Raw genomic sequence first — 6237 nt, 5'->3', positions numbered from 1 at the left:
AGAAGAGGAGGGACAAGAGTATTTTTATAGATATGTGAGTATCTATTAGGAATTTAGGCATCTCAAAGGATAATCTTCTTCTTCTTGTCTCTGTTCTCTATCCCTAATCTATTCTCATAGCACCAACTTGCTAATTAATCCTATTCTTATCCTCTAATCCACATTCCATAAGAATATAATCCAAATGCAGAGCCCTTAGCACTAAGCTACTTCTCCAGCTGGCAGCCAACCTGTGGATGGGCCACTCTTGGATGAAGTGCTCATCTTGGTCTAAACAGCACCACCCCTACCCCAAACACCATTCAACTTTCCTGGGCATAAGAGGTTTGACCAGAACAGTGCACACTGCAGTGGGTTATTTCAACTCATGTCTCACCACAATTTATTTTTCACAGAATTGTGAAAGTTAGTGTATTTTATGAGTAGAATCTGCCTGATGTATCTTAATTCACACACATCAACCTACTATGATCAGCCTAAAATCTTTATGTTGCATTAAGGAAAAAAAAAAAAAAAAACTAACTTCTTGCCTGGCCAGAAAAGCCTTTTATGATCTCACTTCTGCCTGCCATTCCTCCCTCACCTTCTGTCCCTGTCTCTGTCTCACACTTGAGCACCGCAGCTTCTTCTCTTTCCCTTGGATTTTCTAAGGTGTCTAACTCAGGATGTTGGACTGTGCCCTTGCTGATCTCTCTTGTTTGAGCACTCTTTTTTAGCTCTTAGAAAGCCTGGCTTTCCTCTTTCATTTTAACTCTTCTGTCACCTCATAGATTACCCATGTCTAAAAGACTGCCCTTTCTACATCACAGGTGTGGTATTGCTTGTTATTTCCTTCACACTTATCTGTAAAGGAACACCTGTGGAGGAATAACTTCGAGGAAGCACACAAAGAACAGTCACAGACACAAGGTATAAGCAGCAGACATAGGTGGAGCAGAGAGAGTGAAGTGAAGAAGTGAAAAAGAAGAAGTACAGAAGTGTCCACTCCTCCCTCCTGCTGAGTTTATTAACTCAAAAAAGGTTACATATTACCCATCACACATGACTACACTCTAACCAGTATTCCTTTAATCCTGGGTGCTAGCTAACTGAGATAAGGTCCAGGTTAATACAAACACAGAGCCTCTCACACCCAAGGACTTTACTATGGAAACCAGGTAGTGCACCCGAATAGTTATCTTAATAGCCTCAGAGGGAAACTGCTGGGCAATCCAATAATGGGAATCTGGGCACCTGTTTGCTCACCAGGGGAATTGCTTCCCTGTCTATTTCCACAGTCAGAATACCTACGCTTATCACCACATACTAATGCCTTATGTCTATTCTTTTACTGTCTGCCTCCCCTTGATAGAATGAAAACACCATGAAAATGGACATCACTCCTGTCTTGTGAACTCGTGTACTCTGATTCTCTAGAATACTTAGTACACTAGATATTTTTAAGTGCATGATGGAGACAGTGAACTCTGTGCTTGTATGCTGGCTGTTCTCTGCTGGCACTCCATCCAGGTTCATTGTCCACCTTTCCTTGGTTTGCTGTGCTTCTAGGAGGTGGACCTCAAGAGCATCAGCTGAGTCTGTCATACTCTTGGTTTCCAATTAGGTTTGAATCATGAGAGGCACCAGCAGAAAACTGGAGGATAGTAGGAGTGAGAGGTAAGGCCTCTTCAGAACCCAGTTTCTCTAGTTTTGGCAGTAAGTGTATTCTTTCATGGCCATGGCGTTCCTGTTTGTTAAGTTTTCAACTCTTTCCCAACTCTGGTACTGATTTCCTGAAACTTTACCATCCCTTAAAACACTCCTTGATTAGACTGCGTTTTAGAGGAAGAGAACCAATTCATATGGGTTTATTAGACTGGTGTAAATCAGAGATTGAAGAGTCAGGGAAACCAATAGATGCTCAGTTCAAGAAGCCAGATCCTCAGAACAAGAGGGACAAATGATGCAGTCCAGTCTGAGGCTGAAGGCCTGAAAGCCCTCTGGTCAGCCACTAGTACAAGTCTGCTTTCCGGGGTGGCAGGATTTTGAGTCTGATGTCCATGGGTGATGGCAGCAGCAAAAACTGTACCCACTCAAGGATTGAATATGCATAAGTATAAGCTTCCCCCTTCCATTTTTTATTCTATCCAAACCCCCAACCGATTGGGGGTGCTGCGCATGTTCAGGATGGGTCTTCCCCACTCATTTCACTTGATTGACATGCTAAACATCTCTGGAGACATCTTCACAGACACACCCAAAATTATACTTTACGCATTCTCTAGGTGTCCTCAACCCAGTCATGTTGACCACCAAAGTTAATGATCATAATTGTCTTTACTGTTTTTTTCCTGCTAGGACCTTGATTAACACAATGTGGCCAGTTAGTACAATCAACACTTGGTTTCACGTGATTTACCCCTCACCACACAGAGAAAGTGGAGGAACCACATTTCAAATTAAAACTAAGTTCATGGATTATGAAGTGGACCAAGAGAAACTATTATAATGGAAGTCCAAGGAAAAAGAAAGTTCTAACAGGAAAGGAAAGATCAATGGTGTCCCAAGGTAGCAAAGTGCTTGTGGTGAGAGAGAGACCAATGAATGTGTCTTAGACATTTCTTTTAAAAGTAACCTCTAGTGCCTTAGGGAAAATACTTTTACTAAAGGGAGAATTACAGAGATTTTGAGAGTGAATAAAAGAAGAAAGAAAGAAAAGAGTGACAACTACAAGGAACAGGGTGAGGAAGATGGGACTATTAGATATTCCAAGTGCTAATTATAAATTGAGGTTAAAAAGCCAGGGGAGTGAGAAGGGTTAAGGGAGGAAATAGTAATGAAACCAGGTTCAAAAGGAGCTAAGAAGAATGGGATTAAGATACTGGGAAAGGATTAGACAGGGGACAAGATGCTTTCTCCAAGATAGAAGGAAAAGATATAGAGTTGAATGCAAATTTACCTGTGCTGTGTCTAATCCTAATGGATTCTGTCACTGAAGAATTTATTTGAATGTGGTTGGGATATAAAGATCATTTTTCTTTCTGCTTTGAGAGTCTGGGACATCATTTCCATGAATTTTCTTGATCACAAACAAGGGTTGATCTATCCTTTCAGTTGTTCACGTGTCACTCATACAATGGGCAAATGTGTCCAGTCTTCTTATTATAGACTTTCCAGTGCACCTCTGATTTGGATGTGTCTTTTTCAACATTGGGAATTAGAAGGGGAAATCCAATCATTGTTAACTAATCACATTTAAATGCAAAATAGGAAAATGCTATTAAAAGCTGTTAGTTTTGGGTAAATTAATCTCCAAACTCTACATTATCTATATTATAACTGAATTTCCATATAATATGCAATATTACCTTCCACCAAATTTAAGTACATCTATAATAATAAATGCATGTTTGATATGCAGACATTGAAGCTGTTAAACTCAGTTCCCCATGATTTATTATCAAATTAAGCCTCAAGAAGAATTAGGAGTCCCTTTTGTTCTGGGTTTGGTGGCCTGCTTCCTTTCTTTGCCAATCTTTTAAACCTTTGGGAAAGATTTTAGGATTCTGGGCTCAAAACTAGAATGTGACTTATTTTATAACAGGATTTGAGAAATCCTGAATTCCTCAGAAAACCCTATACCAAATAATACAAATGTCAGCTCCTCAAAAACTACTCTGGAAGCCAAAGGAAAGTAGAAGTGCATCAAATGCTGGCCTTAGAGCACAGTGTTGATCTTCAGTGGGTGCTCCAGCTAGCAAGGAAATAGCTGGAACACCCTGTTTGGTGCATTTTTACAGAAGACAGGTGCCTTTTCTTCTCACACTTGCTTAAGCTGTATAATTTAAATGAGTACATCTGGACCCTTGGAGCCTACATAAAATTGCTTTCTCAGTGTTAGCAAGTAATTCTTTCTGAATGATGGATTTTCAGTTTATTTGTTTAAGAAGAATATACTGAGGGCATATACTTCAGCAGACTCCCTTGAGAGTATAAAGATGAATGAAAGGCATTTCCTACCTTGGGGAGTACAATCCGATTGTTAAGAAGAGACTAACTTCATTACAGAGCCTATATGATGAGTGCATCAGAGTTCTGCTTGAGGGTTTAGGAGAGGTATGAGATGATTTTTCACAGTGTGCCCATTTCCAAATGGAACTCTTAGTTCTGTTCCTTGAAGTATTTATGTCAGTAATGGAGGCTTACTTGAGAACCTGAACTAATTGTGAAAATTAACCATCTTGTTTGATAAGTCCCCCATCCCATATTACCGCGATAGTGAAAAATGCTGCAATTTCTGTCAGCTTTATCTGCCATTATTATGTTTACAGGTCTGCCTATACATTACCAAGTGCTTGTCTTCCTGAGAGGTATCTCCAGTCTCCTTCTCCTCTTACACTTCTTTTAATCCGTTTTTTTTTTTTTCTGCTGTGATCAGAACAAGTACAGAGGAGGAAAAGTTTATTGGAGGCTCCCAGTTTCAGAGGTCTCAGTCTATAGAAGGCTGGCTCCATTCCTTGGGGCTCAAAGTGAGGCAGAATATCATGGTGGGGGCTGGGGATGTGGCTCAAACGGTAGTGCACTCGCCTGGCATGCGCAGGGCACAGGGTTCGATCCTCAGCACCACATTAAAAAAAAAAAATAAAGATGTTGTGTCCACTGAAAACTAATAAATAAATAAATAAATAAATATTAAAAGATTCTCTCTCTTTCTCTAAAAAAAAAATGAATATCATGGTGGATGAGTGTGGTGGAAGGAAGCAGCTCACATAATGAACAGGAAGCAGAGAGGGAGACTCCACTGGTCAGATACAAAATATATATCCCAAAGCCATGCCCCCAAGGCCCACCTACTCTAGCCATACCCTACTCATCTATAGCACCCAGCCAATTAATCCCATCATGGGATTAATTCACTGATTGAATTAAGGCTCTGATCCATTCACCTCTAAACCTTCTTGTATTATCTTACACATGAGCTTTTGGAGGACATCTCACATCCAAACTAGAACAGCACTACTCTGCACTATATATTTGACTGGGAAGAAGGAGGTCTTGTTGGAGCTGACAGATGAGGATTAGGGGAGAATGAGGAATCACCAACTCATAGCAACTAAGTAATCATTGTTTACCTAATAACTATTCACTGTAAGACAATGAATCCTGACAGGTTTGATTCTATGGTGGTTAACTTCCAGTGCAGAAAAATCCAAAGACTTGATGCTTCTAGTTCCCAGTAGCCTTAATTATATGGGAAACAGTATTTTGGAGTCTAAAGGGAAAACTGTGTTCATTTATGATGGTGAATGAAAATGCCAAGTCTCGCAATTGTTATGATTCTGTTATTGTACAAGTTCATGTACATATAGAGTGTTGTTCATCTTTTAACCCTATAGAAGATACTGAGAAAAAGAAAAAATTTAAAAATTTTAAACATTTCCTTTAAAATTTTTCTTTAAAACTGTAAGAAAAAGGAAAGTTTAGAATATTCTACTGCCAATGTAACTGTTTTCTAATGAAGAAAATATGATTGAGATTAATATTATTTCTACAGAACAAATCCATACTTTTTAACCACATATACAAAGATAAATTACATGTTTTCTAGCTTTTTAAAATACTTAATTCTTTTTTTTTAACACTTCTTATAAATTTAAAAGAAGTCTAAGGTTAGAAAAAAAAAAATTTGGACGGGTGTACCAGGAATTGAATTTAAGGGCACTCAAACATCGAGCCACATCCCCAGCCCTATTTTGTTTTTTTTTTTTTAATTAGAGACAGGGTCTCACTGAGCTGCTTAGAATGCCTCACTTTTGCTGAGGTGGCTTTGAACTGGTGATCCTCAGCCTCCTGATCTGCTGGGATTACAAGCATGCGCCACCGCTCCCAGCTAGATTAGAGAAAATTTTGAGAATCTTAACTTGAACCTGAATTTACATCAAGATTATTTGTTTCACTTGTTAGATGTGAGTTAGGGATTTAAGATATGCTCTATTGACCTCTATCTAGGCATAGTCTAACTGATCTGGGTGATAGTCTTCACTTATCTCTTCATTACATTCTCTTTCAACTCTGCTATCAATTGAAAAGGAAGAAGAGAAACTTTCTCAGGTAGTAGATTTATCTTTAGTTTAAAGAAAGGATTTGAGGTTGGGGGAAGCTCAGGAATAATACATAGTTTTGCCTGTTAAATCACCAAATAAGCTCTTACTCAACAATTTCTTATCAGTAATATCACTGTGACCCCAGCATTTTAAA

Source organism: Urocitellus parryii, chromosome 7 (genome assembly GCF_045843805.1).
Source record: "Urocitellus parryii isolate mUroPar1 chromosome 7, mUroPar1.hap1, whole genome shotgun sequence".
Lineage (NCBI taxonomy): Eukaryota > Metazoa > Chordata > Mammalia > Rodentia > Sciuridae > Urocitellus > Urocitellus parryii.
The sequence above is the reverse complement of the archived record's forward strand: the minus strand, read 5'-3'. Positions refer to the sequence as shown.